This window comes from Phocoena phocoena, chromosome 4, assembly GCF_963924675.1.
Source record: "Phocoena phocoena chromosome 4, mPhoPho1.1, whole genome shotgun sequence".
NCBI lineage: Eukaryota > Metazoa > Chordata > Mammalia > Artiodactyla > Phocoenidae > Phocoena > Phocoena phocoena.
Window position 1 is genome coordinate 64987567 of NC_089222.1, and position 21223 is coordinate 65008789.

A 21223-nucleotide genomic window follows, 5' to 3' on the forward strand; every position below is an offset into this window, starting at 1 on the left:
GAGACGTTTAAAAATATTATTCATGTTAACCCAGCTGGTAAGTAGGAAAACCAGTTGTCAAACTCAAGTCTGTTGGACCTCAGATCTCATGTTCCCTGCTTAATAGTCTGGGTGGTCAAGGCATCTAACTGTGCTCTAAGGCCAATACAGGGTCTGGCTGCTGCCTTCTACTGTGACCTCATCCAGTATTTCACTCGCCCCCTCACTGTGCTCCAGCCACACACACCTTCTTTCTGTTCCTCAAATGCACCCAGATTGTTTCTGCCAATGTGCTTTTGCTCTTGTGGCCTGCTGTGTCTGGAATGTAGAAATTCTCTGCAACTTCTGGAAATGTAAAGAGATGTAAGACACAGCGCCTGCCCTTGGGAAATCTACAATCTGGTGATGGGAGGCTGACCCGTAGATAGATCATTATAATGCAGTCTACTAAATTCGTTAATGGAGATCTCTAAGACATAACAGAAATACAGGGAAGTAAAACTGACCGTGTGTGTGTGTGTGTGTGTGTGTGTGTAAGAGGACAGCTGCCAGGAAAGACTTTATCGAAGAGTGATGCTTAGCCGAGTCTTAAAGAACAAGCAGGTGTGAACAAGATGGCGTGTGTAGGAGAGGGAAGGTTGTGACACATTCCTGGCAGAGAAGACAATGGGAGGAAAAGCCCAAAGATGAGAAACAGTGGCGTATATGATGTGGGTGATCTGCGGTTTAGTGTTGCTGAAACATAAAATGGTAAGAGATGCAGCTAGGAGGCAGGCAATAGTTGGACTGGGGACAGTCCTATGGTTAGGGAGACCAAATAATTTCCTAAAGGATACTTTGAGAGTGAGAGTGGGCGCTAGCAAGCTGGGACCTCAAGACAACAGGAATAACCTGGAACTATCCTGGGGACACCGCAATGTATAGTCACTCTCACCTAGAGTCTACACTGAGGAATTTGAACCTCAGTCTATGCAGAGTGGGGAGACATTGACAGTTTTAAGAGGGAGGTGGCAAAACCAGACTTAATTGTTAAGGGTTATTCAGGCATCAATGTGGAGGATGGATTGAAGGGATGCCACGCTGAAGAGGAGGACCACTTAGGATGCTCTGGAAATTGCATAAGAGAGAGTGGGGATGGGTTGGAGGTGATGGTGTGGCAAAAGGTAAAAAGAAGAAGGATTTTTTTCAAGGAATGAAGGAGTACTGAGGAGGTAAGATCTTCAGGGTTTTATGATTGGTGAAGAGAAGGAAGAGAAAGGAATAAACTTCCCTCCTTGGGTTCCTGATTAGGAAACTGGGTAGATGACAGTACCACACACACTAATGTAGAACAGGCTTTGGAGTGTTGGGTTTCCCCTTGGACAGGTTGATCTGAGGTGCCCGTGGGATGTCTGAGGGAAGCAGTCCAGTAGACTATTTGTTGTGGGTCTGGAGCTATGCAGAAAGGGCTGGAGTCTTACCTAGAGCTCATCAGAATACAGAATGGTACCAAGAGAGTGAAACGAACTCTCACAGAGAGTATGTTTGGTAAGAAGAATGGTGGCCTAACACTATTTCCATTCTCCTCTTGGGAATTTTCTTTCAAAAAATAAACTTTATTTCACTAACAGGATATTTAATTAACACTCTAATAACTTGTGAAAATAAAGGAGCTTATGATTTTTCCCTTGCAAAAACCTGCCTCAGGTTCTCCAAATTCTTAATTACGTTGTTATTTTCTACAAACTGAATTTCTGTTAGTTGTGTATGGCATGGCTCATTGCCCACGGTTTGTAGGGGTCATTGTTTCGTTCACTAGGTTGCCACTGGAGACTGGCAGTGATGACAGGGCTGCAGGAATTGAGCTGCGCTGGGGCTTCTATTTTTTAACTTCTAATTTATCTTTTTTAATCTTATTTTTGAATATGTAATAAGTTCACATGATTTATAAATAAAATAAATATATATGAATATATAAATATATACAGCAAAAAGTGTCTCACCCACCCCTATCCCTTATCCATACAATTCCCATCCATCCGGGTAACCACAGTCGTCAATTTCGTGTATGGCTTTCCAGAGTTTCCTTAGCATACATGAGCAAATACAAATATATATTCTATCTCCCCCCTACTCCCTGCCATTTTTACATAAAAGGTGTTAAATGATACTTACAGTTCTGACTTTGCTGTTTACACCTAATATGTCTTGAATATTTTTCCATATCGTAGAAAAGTTCATTATTCTCTTTAAACCATAATTTACTTAGCTAGTCTCCTACTGATGGACATATGGGTTATTTCCATATATTTGCTATTATAAACACCAATGTCATGAATAACCTTGTACATGTGTTATTTTACACTTGTGTCAGTATCTTTATAAGATGCGTTTGTAGGTGTGGAATTGCTGGCTTCAATATTTTATTTTGGGAGATTACTGCCAAATTGTCCTCCATAGTGGTCATACCAACTTCCATTCCTATCATTAATGAATGAGAGTATCCCTCTCCCCACAGCCTTCCTGACAGAAAGTAGTATCAAACTGATTATGGGGAAAATGGAAGTGACTCAGGGTAGTTTAAATTTGCATTTCTCTTAGTTTGAGTAAAGCTAAACAAATATTTTCATTTGTTCCTTGGATGTAAACTATTCATCGATAACTATGCTTGTTTTTCTATGGAATTTTTGGTCCTTTTACTGATTTTTAGGAGAATTAGACCTTTGTCTAGGATGACTAGATCTTTGTCTGTGATATTAGTTGCATTTACTTTTTCTAGTTTGCCATTTTTAGTCTTTGGTGTTTTATTTACCATGCAGAGGTTTATTTTTTACTTAAAAAAATTTTTTTTTAGATGTTGGGGGTAGGAGTTTATTAATTAATTAATTTATTTTTGCTGTGTTGGGTCTTCGTTTCTGTGCGAGGGCTTTCTCTAGTTGTGGCAAGCGGGGGCCACTCTTCATCGCGGTGCGCGGGCCTCTCACTATCGCTGCCTCTCTTGCGGAGCACAGGCTCCAGACGCGCAGGCTCAGTAGTTGTGGCTCATGGGCCTAGTTGCTCCGCGGCATGTGGGATCCTCCCAGACCAGGGCTCAAACCAGTGTCCCCTGCATCAGCAGGCGGACTCTCAACCACTGCGCCACCAGGGAAGCCCTATTTTTTACTTTGCTAAGGCAGTTAATGTATCATTCTGTTCTTTTGTAGCTTCTAGGTTTTAAATCATTTTAAAGACCTTCACCACTCCAAATTCTTAAAGGATTTTTTTCCAGATTTCCTCTAGTATTTGAATGATTTCAATTTTTAAATTGAAATCCATGATCCATTTAGAATTTATTCTGGTATACACTGTATAGTCTGAATCCAACTTAATATTTTCTAGAAGGCTGAGAATCAGTAGTCCCAATATCATTAACTCACTAGTTCCTACCTTCCCAACTAATTTAAAGGCTACTTTTATCATATTCTAAATTTCCATATGTATTTGGATCTATTTCTTGACATCCTTGCTGTTGGTTTATGGGATAATTTCATAATGTTTTAATTATTGACATCTTATCATTTGTTTTGATATTTGATAGGGATATTCCTATCCTTTTCATTGCTTTTTACCTCCTGGCCATTCTTCCTGTATTTAATTTTTTTTTCCATTTTAACTTTACAATCAGTTTGTCTATGTAAAAACAAAACAAACAAACAAAAACCAGCTACTGGTATTTGTACTGTGATCATCTTAAAGTTGTTGAGACCTCCTATCCCAAACTTGAAATACCTTATCATTTTTTCAAATCTTCTTTCATGACTTTCAGGAGCTTTCTTTTTAAAAATAAAGATCTTGCATATTTCTCATGAAGATTATTCCTAAATGTTTTATCTTTTTGGTTGTTTTAATATGTGAAGTTTTCCCTTTCATTACATTTTCCAACCGGTTGTTATTTTTATGCTCTGCTACTTAACAGAATTCTTTGTTTTCTGTTGATTCTCTTGATTTTCTGGGTATAAATTCATTATTATCTCCAAGTGGTAATATTTTTTTTGTCCTTTCCAATCTTTATAGCTTTAAATTCTTTCTATTTTCTCATTACTTAGTTTAGTACAATATTTTAAAAATTAGTAGTAAATGTGGATTTGTCTTCCTCCTAACTTTATGGGGAAATGTCTAATGTTTGTTGTTTTGCATGCAGCTGGCTCTTGGGCTGAAAGAGATGTATTTCATCACATTAGGGAAATATACAGTTACTCATAATTTACTGAGTGTTTTAACTCAAGAAATGGTATTGATATTATATCTCTAGAATATATTAAGGGGAAAAAGCAAGTTGGAGAAAAGAATGCATCATATACTACTGTTTATTTGAGAAGAGGGATGTGAATGTATTAGGTAAAACCAAATGAAATTGCCAATATTGGACTATTTTTGACTTAACGAAAATAGCAATATCATATGACTCAGCCCAATATATATAATACATAATTGGTCATATTAAAAATATGGATGATATAAGCCATTAAAATAATAATAACAACAATAATAAAGGTTATCTACGGTATGAGGGAAGGGAGAATCTACATTTCTCTGAACATAGCTTGTTTTGTAGATTTGAGTTTGTAACTATGAAAATACTTTATACAACTATATAACAAAATAAAAATTTAAAAAGCTATCCCCCAAATCAAAAGCTAAATGAAATAAATGTATTTTAAGTTGGTGGCATAACCACACAGAACTAAAACACAATTATTTAATGGTACATTCCTACTGGGAGACAGGTAAAAATAAAAAGAAACTTACACACACAGTACACATGCACACACACCTTAAACTGTTTTCAGTAATCATATTGTTAGTGGTAGTAATGGTTTTGTTATCTTGAGATTGTTGTATGTGCGATAAAGTAATTATGTTGATATTGTTGAAAATGGGGAATTTTGACATGGAAGAAAGTACGGAGATAAGAGTGATAATAGCAGATAAAAACCCTGTCGTCCTGAATTTGAGGTATCGCTAGAAATTCATGACGTATTTTATCACAATAAGGGTGCACGTTTCCTAGTCCACTCAAAAGGACCAGAAACAATGACCAACCAGCAGTGATGAGCATCCCTAATGCCTACTTTGTGGTCCCTAAATTGTGTTTCCCACAAAAGGAACCGGGACTCCTTGGAGAATGACTGATTACAGGTCTGTGGAGGGAACTATATAGGATAAGCCTAGAACATCCTATCATACAGAAAAAAAAATAAGCTGTTAAAGACTACTGAGGTCGTACCAAATGGATCAGGAGCGAAAATGAAGAAACAAACAAAAGATGAAATCAGTTTGGGCATCAATAAGGATACTGACCGCAATAGATAAAAATGTAGCATCATGACACCACAGGCAGACCAAGCAAATTCTGGACTGTAGAAACTCTACCAGATTCTTCCACAAATAAGTTGACAGAAAGAAGATAAGAAGAGGGTAAGGGAGAAAAAAAAATCTATAAATTAAAAGAAACTTAAGAAGTGATATCAACTAATTGCCGTATATGAACTTCATTTGGATCCTGGTTCGAACAAAATGTAAAGTTACAATCAGTTGCTACCCTCATTTTAAAGGCAAAGAAGAAAATCATTTATATACTGACAAATGTCAGTAAATGGGAGGAAGGAGTCCATGTGTAAGAGCAGCCTAGAACTAAAATCAGTCCCTAGGACTCCCATCCCAGTAGCCAACAGTTCAAACAGGGCAATGTGAGGGAGAACGGTAGCATATTCAGTAATAAAACTTTTGTCAACCAGAGGCATTTGCTTGTGTAAACCATAATTTCTGTCACTGGTAGGGCAGCCAGCCTGAGGGCTCCACTCCATCATGAGGGCCAGTAGCGTAAGCGGTAAATAGCCCCTTTAGATGATGGTCGTCCCCAGGTTCATCAGCTCTAAAGCACTTGGCTCCTTTCAGGCCAGCCTGGGGCAAAATATCCACCTTGTGCTGTAGCATCTGAGGAAGGGAGGGATTCTTAGGCACTACTGGAAAAAGTTAGCTAGAAGTCCCACCTCCCACCCAGCTGAAGAGCAGGTCCAAGGGAAGGATTGATTGGAATTAGTGCGTTTCCAAAGGAAAGTGGCCCCTTGCAGATAAATGGGTTGGTTTCCCCATGACTACACTGTGGTTGACAGTGTCAGAAAAAAAAAATGTGTTCCTCTGCCCCTTGCTGGTAAGACAGGTCCCTCTACCTATCTTATTCGGTCAATATATACACTACCAAATGTAAAATAGATAGCTAGTGGGAAGCAGCCTCATAGCACAGGGAGATCAGCTCCGTGCTTTGTGACCACCTAGAGGGGTGGGATAGGGAGGGTGGGAGGGAGACGCAAGAGGGAGGGGATATGGGGATATATGTATACGTATAGCTGATTCACTTTGTTAAACAGCAGAAACTAACACAACACTGTAAAGCAATTATACTCCAATAAAGGTGTTAAAAAAACAAAAAAGCAGATAACTGCATCTCTTATTGTCAAAATAAGGCCATCCCTCAAGAATTGCATGCACCTGTTTAGATGCAATTGCATACATGTGTATTTAAGTGAAGGCCTGGGTGTTATTCCCTGAAACAGTCGGTAACCATGATTATTTCTGGGTGACGGGTTTTGGGATGCCTTTCACTCTCTTCATAATGCACGTAAATTATTTTTATACTTGGAGCGTAAAGCCATTTCCATTTTGGGAAAGCAAAATAAACTATGTATCCCAAGAAATATTGTCCCCTCTGGCCAAACACTAAGCATTTCTGAGTACTCTATCTGTTGCCCCCCATACTTGATGAGGGAGATCTGATTCTCAGAAATATCTAATTGCATCAACTCCTAATTAGAAACTGGGAACCAGGACTTCATCATTCTTGATGGCTCTTTCTAGGAGTGAGACTAGGCAATAAGAAACCAGGTTCCGGGTCTCTCCATGGTCCGTTTTGTTGGGACCCCGTGTTGTGTCCAGTTGCCTCATTCACTGGGACCTCCCTGACCCAGGTCTCAGCGCTCCTAAGTCTGGTGCCTGGCCCGGGTTTCAATCCCATTTGTTTATGTTTGGTCTTTTCCTCCCGTTTTCATGGTGACCCATCTCAAAACCAGAGTAGCTTCTTATACTTGAATTAAAAGTACATGTGACTTTCTGGATTTGTATCTGGGAGCCAGGATCCCGGGTGAGATGACATTTCCACGTGACTTTGGTTCTTAGGTTAATACGAATTCTTAGGCTAACAAATAATGAATGATCCTTCATAACAAATGGGACCTAAATATAGATTCATTAATTAGCTAAAAGTTGTTCTGTTCTCACGTGTCTGAAGCCCAGAGAGGCAGGACAGTGGTCCTGACTGCAACGTGCTTTGCAAAATATAAAAGATGCTGACGGGCTTCCCTGGTGGCGCAGTGGTTGAGAGTCCGCCTGCCGATGCAGGGGACACGGGTTCGTGCCCCGGTCCGGGAAGATCCCACATGCCGCGGAGCGGCTGGGCCCGTGAGCCATGGCCGCTGAGCCTGCGCGTCCGGAGCCTGTGCTCCACAACAGAAGAGGCCACAACAGTGAGAGGCCCGCGTACCGCAAAAAAAAAAATAAAATAAAAAAAATAAAAGATGCTGAGCAGATGTGGAGGCGGGGGCCAGTGAGCAAGGAACCAGAGCAGAGGTTAGGCTGTCGCCAATCAACCCCTCTCCATAAAAACAGTGAGAAGGACCAGGAGCCTTTGCCATATGCCAGGGGATTACTCTGAAAAAGCACAAGGTTGGCTGCCCACCAAGACACAAGGTTCCCAAATAGAGCCTGAGTCCTGAAGGGAGAGAAGAACCAGCTAAAAATAGCTGTGACGTCCCAATGTTGATTTTCTTCTTTCCTTCCCCCTGCCCCCGCTTGGATGAGTTCACCTAAAATAGCCTGGCAATAGATTTTTTTGCCCTTTAAGTGGAAAAAGAAAAACAGAGAGGTCAAGAACTGAAGTTAAGCTTCTAAGAATCCTGAAGTTTCTGCCCAAACACACGAGGTGTCCCCCTGGGGTGATAGCCATGTCCACTCCAGTGTGAAGGCTACATCCCTGAAGACAAGGGCTAAAGCCTGGGGATTGTCAGGGAGCAGTGCAGACTCCTCTGGCCCTGTGGGGATTGTAAGGGAGCTGACCAGAGGCTGCACAGGCCTCCAGCTCAGAAGGTACCAGGCTCTGAGATCCAGCCCTGAGCCTGGAGTTTCAGAAAACATAAGGACAGTTTGAAGTATCTGGGAAGCAGCAGCCCAGGTCTCTGACTGAGCCACTAACTACAGCAGGTCAGAGTCAGGAAGGCCTGTGACACTAGCAGAAAAAGTCCTGGGAATTCCCTGGTGGTCCAGTGGTTAGGACTCCATGCTTTCACTGCCAAGGGCCAGGGTTCAATCCCCTGGTCAGGGACCTAGGATCCCACAAGCTGTGTGGTGTGGCCAAAAAAAAAAAAAAAAGGTCCTGACACAGGGAAGTGGGTTTACCTGGAGATAAGGTCAGGTGAGGGAGAAGCCCCCATGAGCAGTCAACTACTCAGAGAATTCTCTCCTCTCAGAGGGTTTTTCATTCCTCCTCCCCTGCCTCGGATGGAGGATGACCATCCTCCTTGCTTCTCTGTCCCTGGCCTCCCACAGTCCTGACCTCTGCAGGGCAGCCTAGCTCGCATCCCTTGTAGAGTCCTCACTGAGACCCGACCGCTACCCTGGGCACTCTTTTGAAAACCAACCTTGAGTCAGGACTCAGAGCACAGAAAAAGGAGGCAGTCCTGTTCCCTGGGAACCAAAACAATCCCAACAAAGACTTGAGGCTGTATAATTATAATCCCGCGTGAGTATGAGAATTTTACAATTGAATAAACCCAGGCTCAAAGGAGCTGAGTTTATTCTTTGCTCAAAGCTAGAGAGTCAGCAAATTTTAGACAGTAAGGTCAAATTCAGGTCCCTGTCTCCCAGGCCACGCTCCTTCACTAACTTGAAGTTTTAAGCGAGGGGCTGGCTGCAGACGGGGTGTCACAGGTGGGATTCAGTGCAGACGGTGAGAAGATAGGGGGCTGAAGTCTGCAAGTGCGAGTCTGTATCCTACTGTCAGCATTCAAGTGTTGTCACTTAGGCCAGAACCTTGCCCTCTGCTGGGCTAATCAATGGACCTGACTCACGGGGCAGTCAGGACTAATTCAGGTGATATATGTTAAGCCTGGTATAGAATAAGCACTAATAATTTTAGCTACTTTATTACTATTATTTTCATAACATCCATGGTCCAGAGCCTAGTATAAAGCTGGCAGACTCAGAAGCCTGGTTTTGCCAAAATACTGAGGATGAATTCATCTCTGAGGTTGATTATTTAAAGTCAGAATACGGGTGTGTACTTTCCAAGGTGACGTCTGTCCATCCCTGTAGACTGGAGGGTTGCTCTGCACGACTACGGCTTCTCTCCCCTCGGTGTGTTCAAAGGGGCTTGTGAGCTGAGCAGGTGCTCCTTGTCAGAATCCCAGGGTTAATGACATCAGGCCGGGTCTGACTCAGCTGTCTTCACGGTATGGATAACTGCCTTCTGTCACCCACATGCTCGCACGCTCATCCACTCCCAGAGGCTTTCTGAGCTCCTATTATGTGCTGGCACTGCTCTGACACAGAGGATATGGCAGGAAATAAGACAGGCTCCTGCCCTCATGGACCTTACCTTCTAGAACTCAGCAAGGGGAGCCCTCCCCTGCCAGCATCAGCGGTGCTGGGAATGGACCGGGCTGGCACTTGCTCCTCTCACGCTTGCTGACGCTGTGCCTGCAGCCCTCCTTCTGGAGACACAGATATTTCCTTTGGGGATGTTAATGCCGTATTTCCCTGAGGGTGAAATGCAGGTGCCCATACATCATCTGTCCTGCTGGCTGCTGGCAGTGCTGCCTTGCTCCAGTCCAGTCCCAGGAAGATAAAACTTGTAGTCCCGTGCTGCGGGATGCACACCTTCTACCAGCTCCCCAGCACTTCACCTGCCCACATCAGCCAGATCTGGCCCCTCCTCAGCTCTCTCATCTCTGCATCCCCTTTCTTTCTTTCTTTTTTTTTTTTTTTGCGGTACATGGACCTCTCACTGTTGTGGCCTCTCCTGTTGTGGAGCACTGGCTCCGGATGCGCAGGCTCAGTGGCCATGGCTCACGGGCCCAGCCGCTCCGCGGCATGTGTGATCTTCCCGGACCGGGGCACGAACACGTGTCCCCTGCATCGGTAGGCAGACTCTCAACCACTGTGCCACCAGGGAAGCCCTGCATCCCCTTTCTTAATACCCCTGATGTGCCATTCTGGGCCTTGACTGCCCCCAGTACTCCGTCTTCTCCTCTCCCTGCAAACCCTAAGCCTGCCCAAATCTCAGCCTCCCACTCTGTACCTCCTCTGGGAGGCCTTGGCTGTCCCACAGTACCCCTCCTGAGCCCCCATGCTTCTCCCAGTCCCGAGGTTCTTTCCACAGTTGCATTCTTGTTGGCCTGTCTCTTCCCTACCCTGTCTTCCTCCCTGACCTTCCAGCGAGCGGTGTTACCCCACTGCTGGGGTCCTTCCTTTCTCTCCAGGCCTTACCACTTCCTGCCCTGTTCTCTCTCTCCTCCACCAGCTGCTGGTCCTCCCTGTTTTTGGTCTTATGACCCCTGCCCTCTCACTCTGGGGGATCGTTTTCTTTCTGGGTCCAGGATCTGTCCTAGTTTTCGTATTTTCCCCTTTATGCAGGAGTTTCCTCTTCAATATTTTAAATTTTTAAAAAATTGTGTGGGGTATTGTCATTTTAAAGGGAAATATTATGTAATAATGGATTAGACAGTAGACAGATATTTCAAGAACTGAGCAGATGAGACAGGGATGGAAGCTTGGGGAAGAGTTAATGAATACACTCAGTTGGGTACCAATTACATCTTCCAGACCCAAGTGTTGGACTATCTCTTAAGGTTGGATTTTGCTGTCACCCATCAGATCATCTGTGCTGATTTGAGAATGACCACTTAGAGGACCCTTTTATTTCAGGTTCTTGAGGAAAGCCTCACACTAGTCCCCAGGTCCCAACAGCTACACCTTGCCCATCAGCATAGGCAGTGTCTCCTTAAGAGTGGGTTTTATTTCCAAAGTTAGCTTGTAAGTAAACTGAAGCTCATTTTCTCATAGAAACACTTAAGTATAAGGTAGTTAAATGCCAGACTAATATGCAGAATGCCTTATCACCCACGAAGTACTTGCCCAGAATCTGAATGGTAGTCTAAGGCCCTTGCCTCCACGAGTCTTGTCTGTGGGCCCTGATTGCCACCCCAGGTTTGTTGGCAGGAGACTGAGAACTAGGGCTCAGAGGTGGCATCAGAGAAGCATCCAAGTGTCTGGTCTGTGTGTGAGCCCCTTGCCTCAAGATCATGTCTAGATTCCATTTGCAACTTGATAGAATCTGGGCATTGGAGGAGTCTCAGGAATCTGCTTTATAACAAAGTCCCTGAGTAATTTTTATGTATCCTAGAATTTGAAGACCATTGCCTCAGTGGCTTGACAGCCTCCAGAGCAGCCAGGAGGTGGGTATGGGAGTGTGGCCAGGCCATAGATGGCAAAGACCACTAGGCCATCAACAAGCCAAGTGTCTGTAATGTACAAATTTGATCCGCCTATAAATTCTACTCTCTTCTCTTCTTTGCACATATATCCTGCAGGATGCCTTTTGTAAATTTTCTTCCTTTCAGAACTGCCCTTGGTATTCAATGTAACTTAACTCAGTTCACTTCTTTGAAATCCTATGTAGATCAACCATTATGAAGCATTTGAATAAAAGAAAGCCTCAAAGGAAGCTACGGTAGGTCCCCTACATACAAACGAGTTCTGTTCTGAGAACGTGTTCGTAAGTCCAACAAAGTTAGCCTAGGTACCCAACTAACACAATTGGCTATACAGTACTGTACAGTAATAGGTTTATAATACTTTTCACACAAATAATACGTAAAAAACAAACACAAAAAATAAAGAAAAACGCTTTTAATCTCACAGTACACTTGAAAAGTACAGTAGTACAGCACAACAGCTGGTATACAGGGGCTGCCATTCAGTGAACAGGCAAGAAGAGTTACTGACTGGAGGGGAGAGAGGAGGTGGAAGATGGTAGAGCTGACAGATCAGCAGCAATAGGAGACAGAGGGCAAGCTGCACTTTCAGTCACGCAGGTGGATGGCACAGGTTCCGGTTCCTCGCTGGATTCAATTCTATCTACCCTCTTGAAAAAAATGATCCAGTGATGTCTGGGTAGTAGTTCTTTTTTTCTTGTCATAGATGACATCCTGGGCTTGAAATAAAGATACTGTACTGCTGTACTCTATAAAGTACTGTACAGTAAAGTACACAAAAGCACAACCACTTGTAGAGGCTGCATGCACATGACAGTGTACACCAGACACATGAACTAACTTATGTGATTGGACGTGCAAACGCACGTTTGCATCTTTGAAAGTTCGCAACTTGAAGGTTTGTACGTACGGGACTTACTGTACTCTCTTGCCATTTGTTGAGGGCATACTGGGTGCCAAAACAGAGCATAAGACTAAAGCAGCCAAGGCCATCCTTAGGGAAACAGAGCATAAGACTAAAGCAGCCAAGGCCATCCTTAGGGTCTTTGGACCCCAAGGAAAATACCCTCCCCACCCCCAGCCCCTGGAGATGGCCTAGGCTGCCTCCCTCTCACTGTGTTCTTGACCTTGCCTACCCTTGGGCTGTCCACAAAGACGGAGAGAACACCCTTCCCCTGCTCCATTATCTCCCAGAGCAAATGAGGAATTACAAATAAATTGCATTTATTCATTTGTGAATCCTGAGCATCTGGCATAGCACCCAGCAGCATTTTGCATATAGTATATAGCACCTAGCAGCCATCCCCCAAATTTTAGAAGATAGAAGGAGGGATACCCTGTCTCCTAGCTGCACATGCCAGGCCAGGAGGGCCCTCAGGGCAAAGAGCTGGAGCTGTGGGCAATGGGACTTATCCTGACAGCAGGCAAGATGGCTAATTTAGAGCACATCAGTGTGGCATTACATTTCTTTTGAAATGCAACTCAAAACCCACTTCCTCTAGGAGGAATGCCAAGTGGCGTCCAAGAACAGGACAAGCTGTACCTTCACAGGAGACTGAGAAACTAGAGGGTGGAAATGCCATCATTAATCCATAAGCAGCAGGGGACGCGGGCTCTGGCCTCCACCAGGCATGGCAGGAAAAATAAACAGTGCTCCCCATATCCCCACGCCTGTGAAGGACTAGGAGAGCAGCAGAAACGGTTCCAGTTCTTTTACAAGCCTTGGGCTATTTTTAGCTCATTGATATCTGGGGGCCTTGCAGGGCTCATGGTTTAAGACACAAGCTAGAAAAAGCTTTATAATTCTTTTCATAGAGCAGGTACTCCCTTCTCCATACATCTACTGGCCTCCGGAGGCCTAATTGCTTTTCGCAGGACAGGAAGGAGAGCATTAGAGTCTGGGAGGGGAGGGGAGTAAAATGAGAAAGGGAAGTTGAGACATAGCAAGAGGCAGTGAAGCAACAGGCAGTGAAGCCCATGCCTATGGCCAAATTGGGCCAGAAAGAGCAGTCTTTTGAATGCAAATCAGGAAATGTGAATCAAAGCCTCAGCATGGCCAGGTGGCTGTTGGTAGGTACCTGCCCAGCCTGGCAGGGAATGGTGGGAGACTGCACCTCCTGCTGTTCTTGAGAACCAGACTGATGACCATCTAGAAGCCTCCTGCTTTTTCTTCCTTCCCCTGTGCCCTGAGGTCATTTTATTTCCTATTATCACTCCTTCCTAAAAAAAACAAAAGCAAACAAAACAAACAAAAAACAGTAAGGGAAAAAGGAGAAGTGAAATTAAGGCAGCTTTCTTTTCATCTCTAATTTAAAATCTAAATGTTGGGAGAGATGAAAACCACTGCCTAAAAAGCAATCACCTGTGGATTTTACTGATGGGTTTTATTATCTCTACCCTGTTTCTGATTGGCATAGATAATCAAAAACTGGCCTTCTCCCCTCACCCCCTCACCTCACCTCTGCCTTTCTGGCAATAAGGAAAAATTATTTTCTGACTTTTCCCCTCCCTAAGTGTGGGCTGCTTAATTTAAGACACTTTGCCAAATTGCCTTTGTTCCAGTTATAAGCAAATAAGTGAGTCATGGGAGTAACTCAATACGTGTTGAGTTGATTTGTTACCAAGAAGTTGTGGGTAAATTGAATTTTTGTAGGTTGAATCACATTTAAACATTCTGGACAGTTCAACAATTATGGGATGCCTCTGGTGAACCCTCTAGAGAAACTTTTAATTGAATCACTAGGTAGAATTGGATGCAGTCGTCCACGGCCTCCTTCTTGAAATGTTACCCCAAAACTGGGTTTGCCTCTTGTGGCTGTCAAACCAAAAGACACAATCAAGCCAAAGGGTGAGAAGAGGAAGGATTTATTATTACTTGCAGCAAGTAAAGAGAACACAGGGGATCTTTCCTAAAGCAGGCTTTCCCCCCAACAACAAAATTGGGGAATTGTTAAGCCTTGGTATATGCATATTCATGAAGGGGCTTGAGCAGAAGAGAAATGAGCATAGAATTTGGGCAAAGGTTGACAGAGTCCAAGTTTTAGTTGATTGAAGCCAGGGGGGTCGACATCATCACACCGTCTTCCACCTGGGTGGGGGCCTTAATTCCTGCAGAACTCAAAGATATTATGTATAGCCCTTGAAGAGGAACTAGGACTCTGCTTTATCACTGTACTGTTGCTTGGCTGGCTTTTCCCTGTTCCTACATTCCTTTGTTCCCTTAAGATCATTGATTATTGAGACCTGTTCAAGGGCCAGCATTGTGGCCAGGCTTAGACCACAAATGGCTTAGGCCAAAATGGCTTCTACTGAACTACTGCTTTTTTCCCTTGGAAATACACTTCTCTCCTAGGGTTCCCCATTTCAGTAGATGTAGCCTCATCGACCCAGTTGCTAAAGCCAAAAACCCAGAAATCATCCTTGATTCCTCTCTTTCCTTCATTTGCCAATTCAGTCAATTCAAAATCTTTCTGGTTCTAATCCAGTATGTACTCAGAATCTGAACACTTCTCAACACCTCTGCTGCTCTGACTTTACGCTACCCTTATCTCTCCCAGGACTATCTCAAGAGCCTCTTTCCCAGGTCCCTGCTTCCACCCTTGCCTCCCCCGCCCATCCTCCAGTGAAAAGTGTCAGTCAGATCCTCTCAGTCCTCTGCTTCAAACACACTGAGAATAAGCTCAGGTTCCTCATATAGGCCTTCAAGAGTCTAAATCAAGAGTTGACATACTATTGCCCTTGGGCCAAATAAGCACCCCTGCCTCCTGCCTGTTTTTGTCAATAGAATTTTATTGGAACACACCCATACCCATTCATCTCTGAATTATCTATGGCTGCTTTGCCACTACAAGGGCAGAGTTGGGGAGTTGCCACAGAGATTGTGTGGCCCATAAAGCTTAAAATAGTCACTGTGTGGCCCTTTTTAAAAAAAGTTTGTCTTCCCTGCTCTAAATGACCTGGCTCTTGCCCCTCTCTCCCATCAGGTTTCTCTTTATTTCCTGCCTTATTCACAACGTTCTAGTAACACTCGCCCACGTTCTCTTCCTTGCCCATGCTTGGTCCTGCCGTAATATCTTTGCACTTGTAGTTCTTGCCTGGTTTGTCCTCCCGCCAGATCTTCACATGGCTTCTTCCTCAACTCTTCTGGCTCAGCTCAAATGTCACCTCTGCAGAGGTCACTATTCTAGCTGTAGCATCCCTACACCAGTTATCCCCTACCAGATTATCCTATTTCATTTTCTTCATGGTACCTATCACCACATCCATGCCTATGTCCATATCTATATAGTTGTACGTATGAGTTAATCGTGTCTTCCCCATCAACATGTAAGGAGCTTGAGGGCAAGGACTGACTTATTCACCTGTATGTACCCAAGACTTGGTACTGTGCCTGGCACATACCAATAAATACTTGTTGACTTACTGAGTCTTTGCAAAGCAAATTATTCTTTATGGTATAAACAAGCAGGCCTTACTTTGTTATGCAAATTCAGATATTCATATATCAAATTTTCTTGAGTTTCTATATACTCGTCTGCTAGTTAAATCCTTTCCAAAATTATGTGTTATTTTTCTTGTTTTATAATTAGTATCGATCACTGAGTCCTCCGTACCAGCTAAATACATTACATACATTATTCCATTTTAATTCTTATAACAATCCCTTGAGGGAGGTGTTGCTATCTCCCTTTACAGATGAGGAAAGGGGCACCCAGTTGCTAACAACTTGCACTGGGTCACACAGCTAGAAATTTACAGAGCCAGAATTTTACCCCATAGCTGTGTGACCCATGTTTTTACTGTTATGTCAAGCTGTGGGTGAGTTTTTCCTCCGTTACCAGCATATCTTAATACATCAATGGATTAGCTTACACCATCCTTTCGGCTCTAGGAGAAATGTAGACATCTCTACATCCGTCTCAAAAAGACATGAGATGTTCCCATTATGTTCAGATTTCCTTTCAACCAGAGAGTTGGCACCGTAGACAGTTCTGAGAAACCCCAAACAGCTCCCTGCCCAGGTATTCTGCCATTAGTGACTAATTCGGGGTATGTGGAAAGCATTCTGCTTTTAAGTTTCTTGTAAAAGGCAAACAGCCCCGGGCAGGGTAGCACTTTATCAGACATGCATTGACAGCTGCCTGAGTGGGGAGTCCTGGAGAGTAGGAGCCAGATAGACAGAGAAGAGAAGAAGAGAGATTTGAAGAGCCGAAGGCATCACTTGCCCATTTTGTCCAACCTCAGCAAGTTGGAACATTTAATGACGGAGAAGGATGTTCTCCCTGTGATTAAGTAAGTAAACGCAGGTTATAACCTTGTTATATATCCAGCATGCACAGCATGATCCGCTTTCCCACATACATAAGGTCAGAAGACCCCACATCTATTAACAAGCTTACGTCTAAGCAGTGAAGTTACGAGTGATTTTTCTTTTCCATTTTTGTTTTTATATATTTTCTAGATTTTCTTCAATGAACATGTATTACATTTTGACTAATACAAACACAATAAAGGAAAAGACGTCTCTCCCATAGGCCCCTTCCTTTCCTCTCAGTCCTCCACTGGGTAAACCTATAACTGGACCGTTCCCGTGGCTGCCAAAGGGGCCCCTTCCTGGAAGCCCTCTTGGCTCCAGTGAGTGCTGCACGCAGCTGCTAGCTTAAAGCATAGCTCAGATCATGTATCTGCTCAAGCTAGCCCCTACACAAGCAGTTACTCTCCTGGGCCACAGTGCTGGGCAGACGTCTCAGGTGGGAGAGGTCAGGACCCCCCGAGAGGCAGGTGTGTGATGCTGGGTGTTTCCACAGTCACTGCTTAATCCAGCTCTGAGGACTAAGGAGCCCCAGGGCCTGGGTTAGCCTTGGGGTGTGGCAGCTTTATGAATTATTCCCTTTGGCCTACAGTCACTGGAGCCAAACACATTGCCTAAGGGCTCCAGAAGTGAGCTCTGCGTCTAGCCAAGAACAACCCTCAGAGCCCTTAATTCAGGTGGCTCCCAAATGCCCTAAGCCTTACAGCTGCTGGGTTTCTGCATGAAACAAAGCCCTGTGCATGCAGGGGCTGCATGGAGGAAAGAGCTTTGTCCTTCCCCCACCACAGGTACACAAGCATGCCTCTAGGGAAGTTTAAGGACACTCTGGGAAGACATGGAGCAGGGTGGCATTTATCTCAATTACACATCATTCCTGAATCAGCCTAGAAAACTTTCACTGGGAGAAGACAGCCTGCTTAGTGTGCCGGCCCCTTATCAAATCAGGCTGCATCAGTAATATTAGCCTCCTGCAGCCAGTCCACTTCAGTGGGGTCTCTGAGATAATGAAATATCGGTAAGTGGAAAAGGGCTTGTTGTAAAGTAGGATGAGTCCATGTCTGTAAAAGAATGTGGAAAATATTTGTATACTCTGCATTTAGAAAAAGGAGAGAACGTGCAACAAATGTTGAAAGTGGTGATATTTATTTGTGTGTGTGTGCCCACATGTACTTTCCAGTATTTTCAAATATTTTGTACAACCAATGTGTATTATTTTTGGAAATAGATAAAAACATTTATGCTTTTAGAAATTAAAAGTAATCAAATGCACCAAACAAAAACTGCTGCGGTTGGGAAGTTCGCTCTACAATTTTCTCTTCTTGTATGCATGTTTAAAATTTTTATGAATTAAAAACATCATTCATAATTCTATCACTTTGACATAAATATTATTAACATTTTTAATATTGCTTATATTATTTTTCCTACCCCATACTAATGTAAGTTCATACTATATTCAAAAATCTTATTAGACAAATATGGGATGTCTGTATCTTTGCTGTTTTTTTGTTCACAGTCAGTATCAGATAATCATTTTAACAGGTTTGTCTTTGTAAGCTAAGCATGATGTGTGGTGTGAATTATTTCAGGGTCTTTCCCCCCAAAATATATATGTTTTTTAAAAATATGTATTTCTGGTAAAGACTAGGCTACCTGGCCTTATCCAAACTATAAACAATTTCTGTATTAATTATTTAACAGATATTTGAAAAATCACAAACCTGATGAAGTCTTGCCAAAGTCTGAAGATAGTCAGCTGGGGTGTGGAGGGGCATCCAGCCAGTTCTGGTGTTCCTATGTTAATAACACCTAAACGAGCTTCTCAAAATTCAGGAACCTGGAAACAAAGGGAAAAAACAAAAATACTGTCTTGAAAGTCAAGTTTGGAGCTTACCTGGTGGCGCAGTGGTTAAGAATCCGCCTGCCAATGCAGGGGACATGGGATCGAGCCCTGGATGGGGAAGATCCCACATGCCACAGAGCAACTAAGCCCGTGAGCCATAACTACTGATCCTGCGCTCTAGAGCCTGCGAGCCACAACTACTGAGCCTGCATGCCACAACTACTGAAGCCCACGTGCCTAGAGCCCTTGCTCCACAATAAAAGAAGCCACTGCAATGAGAAGCCTGTGCACCGCAACAAAGAGTAACCTCTGCTTGCCACAACTAGAGAAAGCCCGCACGCAGCATCGAAGACCTGACGCAGCCAAAAATAAACAAATAAAATAAATTTTTTTAAAAAGTCAAGTTTACTGAAATACAATATATAGAGAGTAACATTCACCTTTTTAGTGTACAGTTCTGTGAATTTTAACAAACACACACAATTGTGTAACTACTGTCACAGTCAAGATGCAGACCATTTACATCACCCAAAAAACACCTTTGTACCTCTTTGTAGTCTACCCCTCCCTCCATCCCCAGTCCTTGTCAACCACTGATCAATGTTCTCTCTATTAAGTTTTACCTTTTCCTTAATGTCACATATTAGTTCTACGTAGCCTTTTGAGTCTGGATGCTTTCACTGGCCAGAATCTATTTGAGATTCATCCACTGTGTTGTGTGTGTCAATACTTTTTTTTACTGCTGATTGGCACTGCATTGTGTGGATGTACCCCGGTTTTGTTATTCGTTCACTGGTTGAAGAACATTTGAAAAACATTGCTTCTGGCTTTGGGCAATTATGAATAAAGCTAGTATAAACATTCCAGCACAGGTTATTTTGTGAACATAAGTTTTCTTTCTTTTCATTTTCTTTTTGTGTGTGTGTGATACTCAGGAGTGGATTGCTGGATCATGTGTTTAGTATGTTTAACTTTACTTAAAAAGCTGTCTGATAGTTTTCAAATGTGGCTGTACCATTTTGCATTCCCACCATGAATATATGACAGATAGCTCAACATCTTTGCCACCATTTGTTGGTGGTGGGATTTTTAGCCTTTCTAATAGGCTTATAACACCAGGCTCATGGTTATTTGAATGCATTTCATTTGTATTTCTCTCATACTTGAGGGTGTTGAGCATGCTTTCATATACTTATCTCCTATCTACATATCTTTGCAGAACAGTCTGCTAACATCTTTCGCCAATTAAAAAAAACTGGGCTGTTTGCTTTCTTACTATTGTTTGGAGAGTTCTTTATATATTCCACAATCAAGGACTTTATCAGATACGTGCTTTACAAATATTTTCTCCCGTTCCGTGGCTTGTCTTTTTGTTCTCTTAACAGTATCTTTTGAAGAGCAGATGCTTTGATTTTGATAAGGTCCAATTTAACCATTGTTTTCTTTTATGAATTCTGCTTTTGGTGTTATATCTAAGAAATCTTCATCTAACCTAAGGCTACAAAGATTTTCTTTATGTTTTCTTCTAGATGTTTTATAGTTTAAGGTTTTACATTTAGGTCTATGATCCATTTTGAGTGTTTATTTTTTTCATATGTGATACCAGGCATGGACCAAGGTTCTCTTTTTTACATTTGGCTTATTGCCAAAACCACTTTTGAATGACCTGTAATATAGGCTTACTGGACAGTTAAGTACACAGATAGTTAATTACAATGTGTTTACCTATGTGTCCTTGGTAAGTCCTTTAATTAGTTATTCAAGTGATTCCCAAGTATCTGCTATAATCCAAGATACTAATCACTAACCATGAATGACCACTGCCTTTAAGGTGTTCATCTTCTAGTATAAGAGAAACATGTGTTGATAAGAACTATATAATATAATGCAGAGAAAAACAAGTTGCACATCATCCACCCAAGCATAAAATCTGAATCATTTTATCATTCATGCCAAGTGCCTACTAGAGTATTCAGGAAGAAGCTCTACGATAGGCTAAGAATGGAGATGCCCTAGTAACTGACCCATCTCTTGGGACAGCTGGCCCATGAGGGACATGGCAGAAATGCCAAGTCAGAATGTTTGAATGCTTCCTTATAAATGACAGGCAGCTGAAAGTCTAAATGGGCATGCTGAAATGCTGGAGAGCTAGTGAGAACCTTGATCTTGGGGACAACTCAAACTGCAGTTTTAGGGACTTCCCTGGTGGCGCAGTGGTTAAGAATCCGCCTGCCAATGCAGGGGACACAGGTTCGAGCCCTGGTCCAGGAAGATCCCACATGCTGTGAAGCAACTAAGCCCATGTGCCACAAGTACTGAAGCCCGCACGCCTAGGGCCCGTGCTCTGCAACAAAGAGAAACCACTGCAATGAGAAGCCTGTGCACTGCAAGGAAGAGTAGCCCCTGCTCGCCGCAACTAGAGAAAGCTCGCGCACAGCAATGAAGACCCAACGCAGCCAAAAATAAATAAATATATAATGTGTTCATGGCTAAGGAATAAAAGGATATTTCTCATAAATTAATATT